Raw genomic sequence first — 21,770 nt, forward strand, 5'->3', positions numbered from 1 at the left:
TAATTACGGAATTTGGAGAATGATGCTGACCGATTTTAAGTAAAAATTGCATATTTTGTAGATATTGCAATAAATTGAGGAGAAAAATACTTGACAAAAAATATAGATAGGCCAGTTAATGTCATCACTATCAGCGCAATGATGAAAGAAAGCAAGATGCAACGGATCTGGACAAGATAATACGAACTCACCCCCCCCCTAAAACTAACTTTAAAGGATTTATGGATTATTTATACGATTTAAGAGAAGAAAATGCAGATGGTCATATAGGAACATGACTTGATAAAAGACACTCGAAAAGAGAAACGAGGTGAATATTTTCATCTGCCTTAAAAACACGATCACAATATAAGTGCATAAATATCAGCTCACACGAAAACCTCAAATGTACACTCTAAGAACATAGCGACGAAACAGTAAACCAATAAAGAAACGAATGTGTCAAGATAGATTCGTATGTACATAGATCCAAACAGTACTTTTTACCAAAGTATTTTCATACAAATAAACGGAGCACTATCATTGTTTAAAATATCATTTGTGTGTCAGATCGATTTCTATATAAGTGTGTTTTTAAAAATCAGTTAAAGTAAGAGTATCGTATAACTAATTATAAAATTAACAGGGACTGCAATATCGCTTTGTAAACGGCAGTAGGAATCAAAAAGATGGAGGGGTAAAAAAGGATACCATTAGTCATATTTCAAGAGCTCACAAACTTGTAGGAATAGTGTTAAAACAAAAATAAAAACCTATTAATTGATCTCTCTAAAAAGGTTAGGTAGATCTATGTATACTCTATTTTAAACCATGTTCATATGTGCCTCACTTCACAATCAAATGTCAGAGAAATATATATATATATATATATATATATGTGTGTGTGTGTGTGTGTGTGTGTGTGTGTGTGTGTGTTTAACTTGTGTTTTTTTTTCTTTTCTTACTAGTGAATCAAATTTCGAAGCATAAATTTCTTTGCATAGCGTAATGTCATGGATAAAAAAAACACCACAGGCTAATCGACTCGGTTATTGTCTTCCTATTTTTAATCTTTTTTTTTTTCATACTTAAGTGTGTCTGGATAGAAGTGTTCTTGCCTGAGGCAAACAGGAATCTTGGAAAGATTTTAACAAGTCGAGTGAAAAATTGCAAAGTCGACTCAGCAGATGAATTGTGATATTTTTAACGTCGCAAACTAACGAATATATATATATATATATATATATATATATATATATATATATATATATATATATATATATATATATATATACATAGCTGTGGGTGCGTAAACCGATGTTTAGTTATTTTTTTTTAAATCACCGTTGAACTTACTTTGTGAATTTAAACTTAAATAATGCTTTCATCGCGGAGAAAACAAATCTTCATATTACATTACATGCAAAACCGCGCGTATCTCCTTGCTTGGAGATTTTCTTAGTTACATCATGCCACTCGAAGAAAAAAAGAGAGAAAAAAACTGTGTCTATTCTGACGAAGATAAGATGACGTCGAAAAAGTTGATTCATATAGAGATAAATGAATTGGCTTACCAAATATTTCTATGTTGAATAATATATATATATATATATATATATAGAGAGAGAGAGAGGGGGGGAGAGAGGGAGAGAGATTAATATGTGTGTATGTATATGCAGACATATATAGTCATCCACATACAGTACTATTTCGCTGTTTCACAGCTCACTAGTCCCGCTAGAAAAGCAACTACCTCAAGCCAGGATAGAAACCTGACAGTCGGAGCTTCCAACCGTTATATATATATATATATATATATATATATATATATATATATATATATACATATATATATATATATATATATATATATATATATATATGTAGTAGAGATTTAGAAGGCTGTCAAAATGCGAGGAATGAAATATAGTCATTGTTGGTAAGAGAAGACGAGAACAAGTGGCGATGTACAAATCAATAATTATTTATTACATACATATATTTTATATATAGATATATTTATTCAGTTATGTTGGTAAAATGCATTACTTGTTGTGTCTGCGACAATATCCATTATTAATTTCGGAAGAAATTCCCTTTTCAAATGGTGGGCGTAACAGATCGATTCAAAGCATGCTAGATGATGGAGCGGAAGTTGGGTAGCTATGTGGGGCCTCGGAGCAAATGTGAGTAGGGGATTTATGTATGGTCTGATTAGTTAATTAACATGTTTATAATTTTTATTTATTTCTATTTATTTATTTGTCTTTTTGGTTTATAACTTATTGTTTGGTTTATAACTTGTTGCTTTAGCGTGAGCTTAATTATAATATATATGCATATGTTTGTATAAATATGTATATATGTATTTATATATTAATATCTGTGTATATAATATGCATAAATATATATATAGTATAAATACCCACGCACACACACACACATATATATATATATATATATATATATATATATAGGTGTTTGTAGAGGTAGTGAAATTTAACTTACAATACATCTCAGAAAAAAGGCACATAATTTTTTTCAAAGTATAATTTTGGCATTCATAATAAATACAATTTTGGGCATACTGCTTAGCCTATGGCGTAATCTATTAATCGAATTCTTACAAAATCTACGGATTTAATTTGTTTGTATTTTAAAATAACACATCCAAAGTTATCTGCCAAGTGGTTTATTGTTACTTGTTTTTCAATGTATGCATAAGACTTTATATACGCCTAATGAAAATAGTATCATAAGGTTTATTCATACGAAGCAACTGTGTTGTTTACTGGTTTATTTCATGAAATATACGTATATATGTGTGTATATATATGCATATATATGTATATATATATATGTGTATATATATGTGTGTATATATGTGTATATATGTGTATATATATGTACATATATGTTTATATTTATGTGTATATATGTGTATATATATGGGTATATATATGTGTGTGTATATATCTGTATATATATGTGTATATATAATATTATATATACGTGTATATATATGGGTGTAAATATATATATGTGTATATATGTGTGTATATATGCGTGTGTATATATATGTATATATATGTGTGTATATATATGCATATATATGTATATATATTTGTGTATATATACGTGTGTATATATGTATATACGTATGTGTATATATATGTATGTGTATATGTATAGGTATGTTTATATATATTTGTATGTGTATATATATGCGTATATATATATTTATATATATGAACATTTATGATTTAAAAAATTCTAAATTAAAATTTCTCGTAATTTTTAAAATTCATAATTAGTTTCTATAATTGCTCTTTGTTGTTCATTATACGCTTTTATGTGCTTAGGATTTTCTTACAAATATTGATACTAATATTTATATAAACTTTAACTTATAAACTTTAAGAGTATAGCACAGGCTTTAACCTAAAATTTTAGTTAATATATATATGTCTGTATATTTCATATATGTATATATATGCACATATATGCATTAGCAAAACTTCTATATATGTGTGTATGCATGCATATATGTAGATATAAGTATAGGTATATATATATATATATGTAAATATATGAATAAGCGCAACTTATATATATGTGTGTGTGATAATTTCCCACCCCAGGTTGTAGACAAAAAGATCGATAAATGCATTCAAAAACAAATTCGAGTTTCCCTTTTTTTTATTTATAAATCGCTTCTGCACAATACGACCTGACTATTTCCACGGGCACTGAAAGTTTTCTTTACCAATTCGACAAAGACATAAGAACACACTTTTAGTATCAAATAATTTGTTATATGCCAAACTGGATACTGTCGCCAACGATGGAATCGACTTTAACGAATATTCTTCTTTTATGAATGGTTCAAGTATCCAGCCTCCAAATTTTTATTCCGCCCAAATTTATCAGATGACGTTGCACATTGCATTTTATCACTTCTCTGTTGCAGATATCGACTTTGTGAGATTCTAAGAAAGAAATCCCTTTTATAGACGACCGTCAGAAACAGAGAAACGTTATTAGATTTCTGACAAAAAGTACTTTAAGAATGCTGGTTACTATGCAGAAAAATAAATTAGTGCATAACTTTTGAAACGACCTTAGTATTTTACTCAGAGAAATGTGGTTACATATTTATAGAAGCTATAATACCTGCTATGGAAAAGGCCTATACTTATGATACTAACTTGAAATCTGTAATAATTTAATCAAAATCACTCTCTACCATATTTAAAATCAATACAAAACGTATTGATATGTGAACATATTGTGAACGGTAGAACGATAAAATTGTCGCCCCAGAAAAGACGACATGATTCCATTTCCGTTTAATGAAAACCAGTTTTCTTGGTTACTACTAGTTGACAATTTGTGTACAAATTCAAAAAGCAATAGGAACCTTATATCATGTCTAAAAGTGACAGAATGTTCAATAGACAAGACAGAAGATGCGCCACTGTAGAACTCATGCTCTCTACTGATAGGACAACAGAACCATCGCCTCAAAATGACAAACTACAAAATGACAACAGAACCACACCTTCAAAATTACAAATTCGGACGGTTCAACAACTGAGGACACGGCTAAATGAAGTTTCCGGCCTCGGCTATAGACTTTAGCGTGGTTTCAAGTGAGGGCTACATTATGCCACTTCACATCTTCGAAGTCGGCTTGAAACTCAACTCAAAAGATTACCTGGATATGGTAAAGAGTGAGGTGATCCCCTGGTGCAATCAGATGGTGTTTGGCAGACCCTAGGTGTGGCAATAGGACTCGGAACCGGCCCACAAGTCCAAAGAAACCCAGACTTGGCTTCAGAAGGAGTGCTGCGACTTCGTACTCTTCTCTCACTGCCCCATTCTTCTCCGATCTTAACTGGCTGGACTACTTCGTTTGGTCCTACGTCGAGAATATCACCAACATGACTTCCTACAACACCAAAGCTAGCTTGATCGCTTGCATCTGTGTGGTGTAAAAGAAGAAAAAGAGAAACAAGAACGACCGACCGCGTTTTTGTGTGGCTTACCTCGTGTTCATAATGAAGAAGAAAGAAATAAAAATGGCTGCCCTGTTTCTTTATATGCCTACAGGGTGACCACGAGGTATGCAAATGAGATGCTCCTGATTGGAAATAAAAGAGGAGTGATTTGGGGAAGGGGGGCATTTTCTGAAGTTTGATTGCGAGCAGAGGTGTATTTGCAGAAGAGAAAAGCTAAAGTTGCAGAAGTTCGTTTTGGAGTGGAGAGAAGACGCGTCAAGTGGGCACGGGAAGGTGAAAGTTCGGACAGCAGTGTCACGCAAGCGACAAGCTATTTTGGCGTATCAAGCAATTAACATGGCTGAGTGGAGACTGAGCACTCAGATGTTGAGACCCTTTACTGGGGAGGGTGACCTGATTAAGTAGCTGGAGAAATTAAAAATGGTGGCGAAGCTGCAAAAGATAGAAGATGTGGTCACCCTGCTGCCGCTATACTTAGAGGGGGAAGCCCTCACGATTTACCAGCAGATGCGAGATGAAGACAAAGAAGACCTTGCCTTAGTGGAGCAAAGGCTGAAATTGGCCTTCGCGGAGGGCCCATTTGAAGCACTTGGCAAGCTGTCAAGTTTGAGGTGGACCGGCGAGTCCGTTGACGTCTTTGCGGCAGAGATCAGGAGACTGGCAGGGTTGGCTGGTTACGTGGGAGGAGCCTGGAGATGACGGTAATGCTGTACCTAGTGAACGGCTTCCTAGAGGAAATCTCTGCGAACATGCAGAGAATCACGGGGATCCATTCTATGGAAGTGGACGATCTCTTGGTCCACGCCAGAGTCCTTGTGAAAAATGTTAAAAGCCCAATCGTGGCTGCAGCTGTGAGTGGAAATATGTGCATGAGGCCTCACTTGAATGAGAGGCAGCCGGCGAGGCGACAGGAGGGGAGACCTGCCATCAAGTGTTTCCGGTGCCAGGGTCCTCATCTGATCAAGGACTGCAAAGAGCCGAGACCAGGGATCACGTGCTACCGATGTGGACAAGTGGGGCATATTAGCCGCTATTGTGTTGCTGCACGGGACCAGGGAAACGAGTGAAGGGGAGCTATTGCGCCAGTAGTTACCCCTTCTGTGTGGAAATGGCGCATGATGGAACATTGCCTCGGTTACCGGTGGTAGTCAATGGGAAGAGAGCCATAGCCCTTGTCGACACAGGCTGCACTACAACGCTGTTAGCAAGGAATGTCGCGAGGTCATGGAGCGGAACCAGGATTATTAGGACCGTGGATGGCAGGGATGTGAAATGCCTAGGAGAGACGACAGCGGAAGTAATGGTGCAAGGGGTGCCCATTGAACTGCAAGCCCTAGTGTTGAATCATCTGGTCGGTGGTGTCGACGTGATTATAGGTATGAGTGCAATTAACCGACTGGGAGGCGTTACGTTAAGAGGGGGCCAAGTGACGTTTGGACGTCTTAGCGCAGTGGGGATGGCAGGAGTGGAAGGTGATAGAACTGTCAGGACCCCAAAACCGGAGGTTTGCTGCATTGAGGACAAAGATTTCCTGGCGAAGTTTGATGGCGTGAGGTGGACGGTGGAATGGAAATGGATCTCCGGGCCCCCAGAACTACAGAATAAGGTGGGCTGCTACGAAAACACACTGCGAGGAGAAATAGGAAAATGATTCGAGGAAGAAGTGTAGAGGTGGATAAAAGAAGGAATTCTGAAACCGTGGACAGGGGAAGAAAAAGGAGTGTTGCCACTACTGGCGGTTGTTCAGCCTACCAAAAACAAGATTAGGCCCGTGCTGGATTTTAGGGAATTGAACAGACACGTAGCCTGCCACACTGGAACGGGGATCGACGTATGTGAGGATGTCATGAGGAAATGGAGAAGAATGGGGCGGGCCACTAAGATTGTCGATCTGAAATCGGCATATCTGCAGATCCATGTAGATGAAAAACTCTGGCAGTACCAACTGGTCCGGTACAAGGGGCGGGTGTATTGTCTGACGAGGTTAGGCTTTGGGCTGAGTTCAGCCCCCAAAATTATGACTGCCGTACTGAAGACAGTTCTGAGCAAAGACTGTACAGTGGAGGAGGCCACTAGCTCGTACATTGACGACATCCTGGTGGAGGAGGCAGAGGTGACAGTAGAGAAAGTAAGAAGCCATGTCGAGAAGTATGGGTTAACCGCAAAACCGGCGGAGGCCCTAGATGGAGGAGCGGTGCTGGGGTTGAAACTAAGGCGAGATGGAAAAGACAGCCTTGTCTTCGAACGAGGGAATGCAATACCCGAAGTCGGATCTGAGCTGACGAGGCGAGAACTCTTCTCAGTCTGCGGGAGGCTGGTCGGGCACTATCCTATCGCTGGCTGGCTCAGGATAGCATGCAGCTTTATTAAACGACAAACAGGTACTGATGACTGGGAAGGCCGTGTGACGAAGGAGGTCACGAACATGCTGCAAGAAGTCATTGCGAGAGTGAGGAATGAGGACCCAGTGAAAGGGAAATGGTATGTCAGCGGCGAAGATGCGGGTGTGGTTTGGTGCGATGCCAGTAACCTGGCGTTGGGCGTCGTACTAGAGATAGGAGGTGTAACTGTGGAGGATGCGGCGTGGCTACGAAAAAACAACGACTTCTCCCATATCAACGTAGCAGAACTAGATGCCGCTATAAAAGGTATCAATCTGGCCCTGAAATGGGGATTGAAAATAATTGAAGTCAAAACCGATTCGGCAACGGTAGCGTCGTGGATTCGGTCGGCAGTAACTGGCGATAAGAGAGTTAAGACAAGGGGTGCTGCGGAAATGCTGATCAAGCGCAGACTCGGAGCGCTCACCGACCTGATAGCGGAATTCCAGTTGAGAGTATCTGTTGTGTTGGTCCCGTCAGAAAAAAACAAGGCGGATTCGATGACACGCGTGAAGAAGACCTGGCTGCAGGAGGGAAAGGAGGTCTCCTCGGTATGCTGTGCAGGGGAAGAAGTCAAAGAGTCACACGAAATGCACCACTTTGGTCGAGAGCGAACGTTATTCCTAGCCAGAGAGGTTTACCCGGAGACCACCGAGGAGGAGGTTAGGGAGGTGGTGGAGAACTGTCGAGAGTGCCAATCAATTGAGCCTGGACCGTCCAGACACGAAGCAGGAGAGCTACACGTTGCGGAGGACTGGAAGCGATTGGCCATTGACGTGACACACTATCGCCACAAATTGTATCTGTCGATGGTCGACTGTGGACCGGGAAGGTTTGCCATCTTGAGAGAGATCAGGGCAGAAGGTGCATGGGCGATCGGAGGGGTCATCGAGGAGATATTTTTGGAGAGAGGGCCGGTTGAGGAACTCTTAATGGACAATGGCCCCGCTTTCCGATCAGAAGCCTTTAAAGGGGTGTGCGATAAGTGGGGAGTAAGGCAATTTTTCAGAGCAGCGTCTCGGCCGAGTGGCAACGGAATAGTGGAGAGGAATCATCGCACCATTAAAGCCGCTGCGGAAAAAAGCAACGTATCACCCATAGAGGCGGTGTTTTGGTATAACATCTCGCCGAAGACCAAACAAGATGAGACAACTGTGCCTCATAGGGCCGTTTTCACATATAAGTGGCGGCATCCGTGCAACAAAGCAGCAGGAATTGAGAGTGAAGAAGCCACTATCAAAGTAGGTGAAGAGGTGTGAGTGAAACCCACCAATGCACAGTGTACCACTCGTTGGAAAAGAGGGGTCATAACAGGATTGCAGTCGAAGAACAATGTGATGGTGAATGGCGTTCCCCGGCATATCTTAGACCTGCGTCGTGTGACATTGCCGGTATGCAGTGAGGGCAGTGAAGAAGAAGAAATCGAGGGCCACCGAGAAGCAAATGATGCTGCTCAAGCTGACTTAGGCCCGCGTTGTAGTGAACCTGAAAACGTTAACCCCCGAGAAGTTGTCCCCCAGAGGCCTCGACGTGAGAGGAGGCGGCCTGCTTGGATGGAGGATTACGAAGTATCCTATTGATCTCGAAGATCAGGGGGGCGTGTGGTGTAAAAGAAGAAAAAGAGAAACAAGAACGACCGACCGCGTTTTTGTGTGGCTTACCTTGTGTTCATAATGAAAAAGAAAGAAATAAAAATGGCTGCCCTGTTTCTTTATATGCCTACAGGGTGACCACGAGGTATGCAAATGAGATGCTCCTGATTGGAAATAAAAGAGGAGTGATTTGGGGAAGGGGGGCATTTTCTGAAGTTTGGTTGCGAGCAGAGAAGGTGTATTTGCAGAAGAGAAAAGCTAAAGTTGCAGAAGTTCGTTTTGGAGTGGAGAGAAGACGCGTCAAGTGGGCACGGGAAGGTGAAAGTTCGGACAGCAGTGTCACGCAAGCGACAATCTGCCAAGTATTCGACGAACCTCAGCCGGTTCTTGTTGAAAAGGCATGCTCTCAGTTGCGGACCTGTATCGAGGCGATGATTGATGTTGAATACGGCTACATTAAGTAGATGTTAGCTCTACTACATAATCAAGTTACCTCAATTGATTTTTTTCCAATTAAAGTTTAAAAATAAAGTTCGAGTCTTGTGTTTTTTTTTATGGCTACAAATTTATCGTTCCACCCTGTATAAATCATAATCATATTTACACACCGGTTCTCGCTAAATCACCGATGTTAAACGATTTTGGCTAATAACTCATAAGTGACTATTTGAAAATGCTAGGCGCTGTATGTACCGCGACGGGGCCTAGAAATTTCCAGATTGGTATCTGGAGCCAGTGTTCTCTTATAATAATAATAATTTGGATTCATGAAGAAACTTTAATGATATACTTGCCATAAAAGCTCCTTCATGCATCCAAATTATAGTGATAAAACATAATTGGTTACATATTACAGTGAAGTAACGATGAAAAATTAAACACCAATTGTTAACTGAGAAATCTTTAAATTTAAATTCATAATGCCCTTGGTGATTGTCTATCACTTAAGTTCCCTTGTTTCTTTGCTTGAGTGAAAAACTCTTTATAACGGAATTTAAAGATATTAAATAAGAAACAAGTAACATCCATTAATTGTAGGTATTATAAACCACACCTCCTTAGTCACTTACGTATCTCTCCTCCTTTGTCATTATCAAACATGCTTCTGAAACTATATATTCTAATATCCTACAGCAATGCACCATTTCTCTAAAATCTCCACAAAATGTAATATTTGCAACACTTATAACTACGTCATCTTTGTCAGTACCGCTCCTGAACATCATACCATTTAATTCCAAACAACCTCTCTACATATATTTATCCATTTCCCTCAATTCATCGACTTTATATGTATATTATATCTCCTATTTATTTTGCATCAATTTTTTAACAATATTTACTTTTCTAATGATGCTTACTTTTTATATTCGACAAAATTAAGCCTATATGTATGTGTGTTGTTGTTTATGACTGTTTGCTCCTATATTATAGAAATGTTATCACAATTAAAAATTATCCTAAATTTCAACTTTAATTTTTAAACTTTTGTTTAATTGAAATCAATAGATGTTGCTACTATATTGAAACGCTTTAAGCATAACTTCTAAATGTCTAATTCTATGCTTTGACTAGTTTCAACCTCTCACAATCACCAAGTGCATTATAAATTTAAATAGTAAAAGTTATGCGTCTTTATATAACAAAGAATGAAAAGAATAACTCTGTAATATTTTTATAAGATCTACTCCCAGTTACTATAGATTTAATTATAAAACATGTATACATACATATATATATGTGTGTGTGTGTGTTGTGCGTGTGTGTGTGTTCATAGGTAGATTCAAATCAGTAATCGTAAGTACTATTATAATTTATTTTATCTTATTTTCCGTTAAAATTTTATCTTTATTTTGTTAGAATTCTTTATTTTTGACAATTTTTAATCTTCATCTGACTGTTATTACAATTATTAACTGCCCTTGTTGTCATGATTTTTTTACACTAATAATCAATAATATTATTATAAAATTTATTCTTATCCATTATCATCAATATCGCATTCACTAATTTTAATTCCCCATTACCTTCTAGTATTCATTATTTTCATCACGATTATCATAAATAATTAGGCCCTAGCACTGATGCTGTATTAATTAAATACATTTGAGGTTTTTAATAATAATAATATTATTATTATTATTATTATTATTATTATTATTATTATTATTATTATACAACTTTTAAGGTTTTGAATCGAAATAAGTAAAGCAAGCTGTGAAGTATAATCAGGGTGGGGGTAGGGGATGAGACAAATTACAATCAATCTAATTATTTATGGGTTTTCCTTTTTATGTTTTTTTTTTCCTTTCTTGCCTTTTTCTTTCCCTTCTAAGCTCTTTACAAATATATGTACGGATGGTATTGGGGGCGGGGGAGGTGTACGAATGCAACGTAAGTTGTACTTTTTCTGACCATGAACAAAGTCAAGCTCATTCGAAAGCATTTTTATAATAATTTTTACTAACTTTATTCTTATTTTCACACAGATATTACAAAAAGTTGTCAGATGGACATATTTTTGCTAATGGACTCAATACGCAGTAGAATGTTTAAGATTATAAAGGGCTATCACAAACACATACATACACCTTTCTGTCTAGTCTTTTATTATCTCTATCTATCGTTGTTCCTATACTTCAATTCAGACCATAATCCACTATTTGGTCTTCTTTACTAACTTATTTCTTATTCCTATTATTAACAACGTGTGACAGAACACCCTGATATAAATTTCCTATAACGCTTAAGACCTGCTATTTACATTGCAAACTTTGATTTCGTATAAGCTGTATCATTTGAAGAGGTTTATAGTCGCTAGTAACTAGCTGAGCGAAACATACTCATGAATGTGTACTTATTGCTTATGTAAAAACAAATAGGAAGTATATATATATATATATATAATATATATATATATATATATATATATATATATATATATATATATATATAATTGGTTGAGAGATTCCAAGAGAGAAAAATGTATATTTAAATAAGGAAGGTCACCAACAATTGCTATGTATTTTTTAACATTATTTTATTATTCCGTGTTTTGATTTTTCATAGGTATCCTATTTAGATCATTGTAATAATGTTTTGAAATCATTGAGATAGTTTTTTACGCGTTTTAGACGTTTTGTGTAGCCTCATCTTCAGAAATTATTCAAAGTGTAAAATAATTAAAATATATTTAAAATGTGTTCAGAATGTATAAAAGTATTTTCGCAGTCTATTTTGGTTACATGTTTCCGAGCGGTGGAAATGTCTGCAAATAACACCAGACATTTCATCCGTCATTTCATTATCGCTCCGTCCGTTATCATGCTGTCCATCCCTAAAAAAGGAAAGTGGAATATTCCAAAAAGTGGAATATTTCAAATAAACCTTGTATTTCCTTGAAAAAAAAATAAAATAAAATATAAAAAAAAATTGGTGTCGCTGTTGAGGCAAAGCTAATGAAAATGATTGTCTTTCGTGGCCTTTTTGGCTAAGATCAAAGTGTAGTATCTGTCTTCAGGTGCTACATTTCAATTTCTTCTCTCTCAGTGGAAAAGAAATCCTTTACGACTAAGACAATTTTTCTCCACGTTAAAAACGACCCTGGTGTCTAAATCTGTCCCGTGTGGAGGCATTGTGAATAGGTACTATGTTTACTGTAACAAAGTTTTAATATTAAAAAAGTAACTGGAAAATGTTATTTCTGATTTAATTACAAAATGCCCTGGAAATGTCACTTCTGATTAATTATAAAATGCCCTGGAAAATGTCCGTTCTGATTATTATTATTATTATTTTTTTGTTTACTTGCCTTCCCACAAGGGCGGAATTGGACATGAGGTCGGTTATAAATTTAGGAGGAAACCAGCTCCCAAAAGGGGGCACTCTGGTCAATAACAAAAATAAAAATTGTATCAGTAATGAAGGATCTCTCCTCCATTAACCAAGACCAAAAAAGGGGGGGATTTAAGTCACTGGAATGCTATAACCGATACTACACTCAGAAAATCATATTGAAGCAATGGTTGCCTAATCTCTAACCGTGTTAATGTTTTCATGTATTACTTTCGAAAAGCTACTGAAACAGTTTATGATTTAAACATTACCTTATTTCAAGTATATTTTAAGCAGTGGGTTACGGGATATGAAGTCAGTCCCGGAAATTACTCAAACCGTTTACGATTTAAACATTATTTTATTTCATGTATATTTTTAACAGTTCCGAAAATGGGTGAAACCGTTTACGCATCACGCATTACTTTATTTAATGTATATTTTTTAACTTTGGGGTGAGAAATAGGAAGTCGGTTCCGGAAATGGATGCAACCATTTACGTTTTGGACATTACTTTATTTAATGTATATTTTTAAGAGTAGGATGGGAGATAAGAAGTCGGTCCCGGAAATGGCTGAAAAAGTTTACGATTTATACATTACTTTATTTCATGTATATTTTCAACAGTGGGTTGTTGATCATAAGTCAGTTCCAGAAATGGGTGAAACAGTTTACTATTTAGACATTACATTATTTCATGTATATTTTTAGCAGTGGGTTTAAGATATAAAGTCGGGCCCGGAAATGGCTGGAACAGTTTACTATTTAGACATCACATTATTTCATGTATATTTTTAGCAGTGGGTTGGGGTTATAAAGTCAGTCCCATGAATGGCTGAAACAGTTTACGATTAAAACATTATTTTATTTAATGTATATTTTCAACAGCAGAGTGGCGGATATGAAGTCAGTCCAGGTATTGAATGAGGTGTTGAAATATATACTATCAGAAAGCGTCGCCCAGTATTGAATGAGATAGGTGGAAAGCATATAGTAGCCAAATACCCAGCGTCGCACGGGATCAAATGAGATAGGTGAACGATATATATTAGCAGAATATGCGGCGTCACCCGGGATTGGATAAGATAGATGAAAGATATATACTATGAGAATACCCAGAATTGATTGATTTGTTTGTAATGAAATAATCAGTCCAGGCAATATATCAAAGTTATTATTTAAATAAGGGGAAGCGACATAGTGGGTTAATGTTATGAAAATTATTGTCGAAATTAGTAACATATCCAAGAATTATGAAAAATGATGAAATGTGAGTTATTTGATTGGTGTCTTTGTAATGAAATAATCCCTAACCCTAATTTTTTTAAAGTCTGCAACAAGACACCATCTAACCCAGACAATATATCAAAGTTCTTATATTAGTAGGAAGGGGCATAATGTGGGGTTTTAATTATCAAAAATGACTGCCGAAATTAGTAGCATATCCAAGAATTATGAAAAATGATGAAATGTGAGTTATTTGATTGATGTGTTTGTAATTAAATAAGCAGCCCAGCAAATATATCAAAGTTATTATTTTAGTAAGGAGAAGGCTATATGGTGTGTTAAATTTATGAGAAATTATTGTCGAAATTAGTAACATATCCAAACATTTTAAAAAATGATAATATATGATTTAATGAATTAGTGTGTTTGCAATGAAATAATTAGACCAGACAATATATCAAAGTTATTATTTTAGTATGGAGGCGATGATGTGGGTTTAAATGATGAAAAATGAACTTAGTAAAAATATCCAAGAATTACGAAAAATGACAGAATGTGAGTTAATTGATTAGTGTGTTTGAAATAAAATAATCAGCCCAGAAAATATATCAAAGTTATTATTTTAGTAGTGTGGGGTTATTCATTTGAGCAAAAAATATAAAAAAAATTATTGTCGAAATTACTAACATATCCGAGTATTATGAAAAATTAGAAAATGTAAATTAATAAATAGTTGTGATTTTTATGAAATAATCGGCCCAGACAATATATCAAAGTTATGTTTTAGTAAGAGAGGGCGATGAGGATGGTTTACATTATAAAAATATTGTTGAAATTAGTAAGATATCCAAGAATAACGAAACATGATGAAATATGAGTTAATTGATGTGTGTGTTTATAATAAAATAATCAGCCCAGACAATACATCAATATTATTATTTAAGTAAAGGGAAAGGCAATAAGGAGGGCTAAAATCATGAAAAATTATTGTCGAAATTAGTAACATATCCAAGAATGAAAAATTTCCCCACTCTTTATCTGTGCCTAAATCAAAACGTGGATTCCATGAACAAAGCTTCTTTCTTAGAACTGCACGCCTGTGGAACTCTGTTCCGTCTGCCTGCTTCCACCTGACTAAAACTTGGATGTCTTCAAGTCCAACGTTAACAAATTCCTAATGAACCTCCCCCTTAAGTAAACACTTCATCAAATCTCCACACTAACGTACTGTACTTGCAATAACCCTTATCCCTGAGTGGCTTCCGGGCCTTGATAAGTGGTGACCACCGTGTAAAAAAAAAAGAATTACGAAAAATGATAAAATGTTAGTTGATTGATTGATTGGTGTGTTTGTAATGAAATAATCAGCACAGAAAATATATAAAAGTTATTATTTTAGTAAGAGATGGCGATAGAGATGGTTTTAATTACAAAAAAAATATGGTCGAAAATAGTAACATATCCAAGAATTATGAAAAATGATGAAAAGCGAGTTTATTGATTAGTGTGTTTATAATAAAATAATCAGTCTAGACAATGTATCAAAGTAATTATGTTATTAAGAGAGGGCGATAAGGATGGTTTTAATTATGAAAAATGATTGTCGAAATTAGTAACATAACCAAGAATTATGGAAAATGATAATATGTGATTTTATGCAATAATGAGTGTGCAATGAAATAATAAGACCAAGCAATATATCAAAGTGATTATTTTAGTACGGGGGAGGGGTGATGGCGTCGGTTTAAGTGATAAAAATGATTGTCGAAATTAGTAACATATCAAAGAATGATGAAAAATGATGAAATGTGAGTTAATTGATTAGTTTGCTGTAATGAAAAAATCAACCCAGACAATATATCAAAGTTATTATTTTAGTAAGGGCGAGCTATAAGGTGTTTTTAACTTATGAAAAATGATTGTCGAAATTAGTAACATGTCCAAGAATTATAAAAAATGATGAATGAGTTAATTTATTAGTGTGTTTGAAATAAAATAATCAGCCTAGACAATAAATCAAAGTTATTATTTAGTAAAGAGGGAGGTGCAGAAAATATGGGTTAAAATTATGAAAAATGGTTGTCGAAATTAGTAACTTATCCAAGAATTAAGAAAAATGATGAAATATGATTTCATGCATTAGTGTGTTTGAAATGAAATAATAAGCCCAAACAATATATACAAAGTTATTATTTTATCAAGGAGGGGGGAGATAATGTGGGTGCAAATTATGAAAAATGATTGTCGAAATTAGTAACATATCCAAGAATTATGAAAAACGATGAAATGGAGGTTAATTGATGTGTTTGTTTGAAATGAAATAAGCAGCCCAACAAATATATCAAAGTTATTATTTTAGTAAAATTGATCGATAATGTTGCTTAAAAATAAAAACATGTTGTCGAAATTAGCAACATATCCAAGAATGGAAAATGATTAAATGTGAATTAATTGATGTGTGTGTTTGTAATGAAATAATCAGTCTTTACAATACATCAAAGTTATTATTTTAGTAAGGTGTGCGAAATGGTGAGTTACAAATGATGAAAAAATATTGACATAATTAGTACCATATCCAAAATTTTTTTACATATGAAAAATGCTGCTGTGGAATTCCCCCAGATCCCGCTTATTATTATTATTATTATTATTATTATTATTATTATTATTATTATTATTATTATTATTATTATTATTATTATTGTTGTTGTTGTTGTTGTTGTTGCTGTTATTATTATTATTATTTTTATTATTATTATTTTTATTATTATTATTATTATTGTGTAACTGAATTAGCCTGTTTTTAAAAAGAAAATGCAATTTAAAGACAAAGATGGTTAAATGACGTTTTATGAGTATAACGACTAGATTCTATAAACAATAACAAGAAGTTTTAGATAAATAAAAATAAATGTTTTCAGAAAAAGGCATGTCAGCTTTCATAACTAGCACGAACAATAATTTAAAAATAGCAATAATTTAGAGTCTGACTTAAGACTGCGTGTATCTTAGGAGAAAGCTTGAAAGACACGGATCAGTTAAGCAAGAGTTGGAAGTCAGTCGAGGAAGTCAGTCGCAGACGAGATGTCGGGGAGAAGACATTGTGAAGTCAAAGCGTTATGATCTCCGAAATATTGATACGGTGTGTAAATAAATGTTATATGAAATATAACATTGTGTAGTGTCATCTTTCGAAGAAACAGGTATGTGAATTCGTCCCGATTGTTACTGACATGTTAAATGTTTATCGAACTCTTAAATTGTTCCAGACTGTCTATTATGTAAACTGTTGCTATTATATACATCTGTCTTCATCTTGACCTTAAAACAAATCTCTAACTCTCCATCAATGGAACATTGTCTTATTAGGTCGTTCGAAGTCCTCAGATGTACAAGTACTTTTTGTCTAAATAACATGTCGATATGTCTACGTCATCGTTTCAGTCCAGCTCAAACAAAGCATTGTTCACCGTAAAAGTTATATATATACTGTCGGTTTATATATACCAACATTTATTGATCGATAATTTGATACCTTGCTATTCAATAGTTTTACTTATTATTAACATATAATATAATTATTCGCTTAATCCAATTAGCCTCAGGTTGTCTTCTTATCTGTACCCCATTCTCATGGACGTGATCTTGCTAATCTAAGGCTCTTTTATAAATACTATTATCTTATGTGCACTTCAGAATTTGTGAAGGTTTTGCTTCTTTTGATCCAGCTAGTTGTCTTCATTAATCCACTGTTTTGTGCTATAGCATCCTAATCCAGTAGTTACAGTCCAAGAGCTGCAAGCTTGTTTCACTCTTAGCTATAACCTTTATCTTTATAAAACTTAGCTCATTCGGCATCTCATGTTTTGACCATAATTGTTATTTATAGTTTCTTGCATTAAGTGTTTTTATAACATGATGAATTGCGTCATAACATGGTGAATTTCATCAGAAACAGCGGAAGTATTCTTTATGGGAATGTAAGGTGAACTCATATAATAAAAGTTAATTCATAGCATTCAAACTGTCAACTAAGCAGTTGAATTTTATCAAGCAATCACAATGTATAATGTCTCATTCTCTGTCTTATTTGTTTACTTTGCTCTCATTGTTATTATCTACATATATATTAATAAAATAAATAAATATATATTAATAATACATATATATTTATAATATATATATGTATATATAAAATCATATATATATATATATATATATATATATATATATATATATATGTATATACCCTGTCTTGACAGAGTTCAAAATAAACTTCGTGGCTTAGTGGGGGTGCCCTTTTCTCTTCCCTGCAACCTCTTCCCGACAGAAGAGACATAGCGAGCCTGTCCCTGCTTTATCGTTATTTTCATGGCAGGTGCTCATTTGAACTTCAATCTATGCCCCCCATCGCCAGACTTTCACGAAAAACTACTATCAACAATTCTCCACACTCTTTATCTGTGCCTAGAGATAGACGTAGATTCCATGAACAGGGTTTCTTTCTTAGAACTGCACGCCTGTTGAATTCTATTCCGTTTGCCTTTCGAGCTGACCACAATCTGATTGTCTTCAAGTCCAACGTGAACAAGTTCTTGTTGAACCGACCCCTAAGTAATCCAAGTTATAAAATTCCCACTAATGTTTACTACGCTAAAATCACAATGACTAATGTATATTCATCAGCCCTAATCCCCGAGTGGCTTGTGGGCCTTGATAAGTAGTACCCCCATGTGTGTATATATATATATATATATATATATATATATATATATATATATATATATATATATATATATATATATATATATATACAGATCCCGGTAATTAGAGAAACAAAGTAAATAAGATTGAAAATAATATTTTTTTAACGAAAGGGTAAGAATCGCACCCAGTATTCGAGAGTTGAAAAGAATACATATTGCAATTTAGATACGATGATAGGAAATGTGGAGTATTGTCCATTGTGTTAGAAATAACGATACAACTAGAGGTCAGAGTTAGTACAATGGAAATCAATTTAGGAATGTTCTTTGTATTGCCAAAAACGTGTTCGAGACATGTGTATGTAAATCCACGTGAGGAGACAATCACATGGGTAAGCACGTTTCTGACGTCACAAGAAAGATAGATTACATTATATTCAGTTAAGTAAGATGGAGAAGTCAGAGGGGAGATGAGTAGACATTTACAGTGGGAAGAGTGAGTTAGCTGAACCCCTTTTGGAAGCGAAACGGAAAGGGAGGTAATGCAATGTAATTCTGCAAGGAAATCGAATCCCTGATCTGGAAGAATGAATAATAAATGTCATCATGTAATAAGCATGCCTTTGTCTTCGTTCGTCATCAATTCAACCTGAAAAGTTAATGTGTTTTTGTGATTCGTCTTGTAATTAACTAAATATGAAACACCCATCCAAAGTGTTAACTATCTGTCCCCATTATCAATAATCAATTCCCTTCTCTGTGTTAAAAAAAAACTGCCCATTACACATCTCTTCACATTCATATCAGCCTTCTACTACGAATATGAAGTTCCCAGGAATTGTCATCACCGTAGTTGCCGTGTACACTGTTATATGAACGTCGTCGCCGTTATATGTCGTCTCCGATATGTACACTAAAGAAAATATATATATATATATATATATATATATATATATATATATATATATATATATATATGCGTATATATATTAATGAAGTCATTATTTACTGTCTATTCGTATAAATATTTCATATTCGAGTTACCATCCTTCATCGTTTGGACACGTTTAAAACTTTCCCTTTTATTTTCTAGTTCAGATTTTTAAGTGCATCGAATAAACTGGGTGTTTAATGAAATTGCAGATTAACTATGCATGGATATATGTAGACAATAATAGCGGTAAGAATTATATATATATATATATATATATATATAGAGAGAGAGAGAGAGAGAGAGAGAAAGAGAGAGAGACAGACAGACAGACAGACAGAGAGGCAGGCATAGAAAAGTAAAGAAGGGGAATAGAGAGAGAATGACTACTTTCTCAGGCATATATATATATATATATATATATATATATATTTATATATACTATAATACAATACCTAATCTGAATTGATTTACACAAAGAGCAGCGTTTAATACACTAATGGTAATTTGTATATCACTTCCCAACATGCTCAACCCAAGATTTTAAGCAAAATCCTTATGATCACGATAACACATTTTCAATGTAAGACAAGTAAAAGTCTTGCGTTCTGGTGAAGGTTTTTGAAGCACTTCTCACACAGAAAGTTTTCAAGATGCTGTTAACAGTGGTAGTAGGTAGTTGAGAAGTCTGAAGAGTATGGCGGATGAGGCAGTTTCGCAGCCCAATTCGTTCAATTTCGGCTGAATCGGTTTAGTAACGTGCGGTAAGGCATTATCGTTTAGGAAAATTTAGCATTTTTGTTGACTGATGCTGGGTGTTGAAGTTTCTGATGCATTTTATCTATTTGTTGACTGCAGCTCTCACCCATGATGGTTTCGCTTGCATTAAAAGAACAACTCTAATGAATGAGACCAGTTGCAAACCACTAAACAGTCAGCACGACCATTTTTTTTGGAGAAACTCAGCTTTAGGGAAATGTCGTAAAGAACTCACTTTTCATTGCAAGCCACAATCCGGTCGAGAAGAGGGTCGTTTTTGTTTTATAAAAGTAAGGAAGATGACGCTGCGCAACGGCATTTCTTTTGGTTGACGTTCAATTTGTGACATACGCATTAATCAAATATTGTTGTTTTTCCAATTTCTCTCAGCTCATCTAACTCAGAAACAAATTCTTAAAAAGTTGTGCGTTGATTGCTAGAGTATAAAACATAATTAATTTCATTATAATTGCAATTATCCGTATTTAAATAAATTATTTTTTCATATAACAACTAAAATTTTATTTAATCAACAAAAAATACCTTTAAAATCCAATTTGGCCCAAACCTATCGGTGCAAAAACCAAAAGTTACAAAATAATAAAGTAAATAAATGAAATATAAATATAAATTGCTGAAACAGTAATCAATATTAAAATCATTAAAAAATAATATATATATATATATATATATATATATATATATATATATATATATTGTTACGCATCGTAATACGCTAGGAACGGCGAGAGACCAGTGGGCGTAACACAAAAAACAATGAAAATAAATAAATAAATAAAAGAGATAAATGGGAAGGGGGTGGAATATCTTTTCTCGGGACACTGGTGGAATATATATTTAGGACAGCAGAACGTATGAAATAACAAAACAGACACAAAGTGAAATTTTATAGATTTTATTTAAGCACTAACATTAGCTAAAGAAGGAGTACGACCAAGAAAATAATAATAAAATAACATTGAAGGACTTTTTGGGTAGGGAATCCTGTTATTTTCTTTTGTAATTAATTGAGTCGAGCAGAAAGCATCGTCCGTATTTTATAAAGCAAAGAAAACATTCATTATATCAAGTTCAATGTTCAGCGTGGATGGATGAAGGTAAAAGAGAGAGATAGAGAGAGAGAGGAGGTGGTAAAACAGTAGCTTACAGTTCGCTAACTTTATTCTTTGTACGCTATTGGTATTTCATGCCTCGCAATTCTTCCTCCGTGTTGTCTCGTACATTCTATTATACTTCGGAATACGAGTTCGCTGACTTTATCCTTTATAGACTTTTGGTATATTATGCCCAGCTTTGTTTGTTCCTCTTTTCGGCCGCAA

This window comes from Euprymna scolopes, chromosome 10, assembly GCF_053919585.1.
Source record: "Euprymna scolopes isolate OS-2025 chromosome 10, ASM5391958v1, whole genome shotgun sequence".
Lineage (NCBI taxonomy): Eukaryota > Metazoa > Mollusca > Cephalopoda > Sepiida > Sepiolidae > Euprymna > Euprymna scolopes.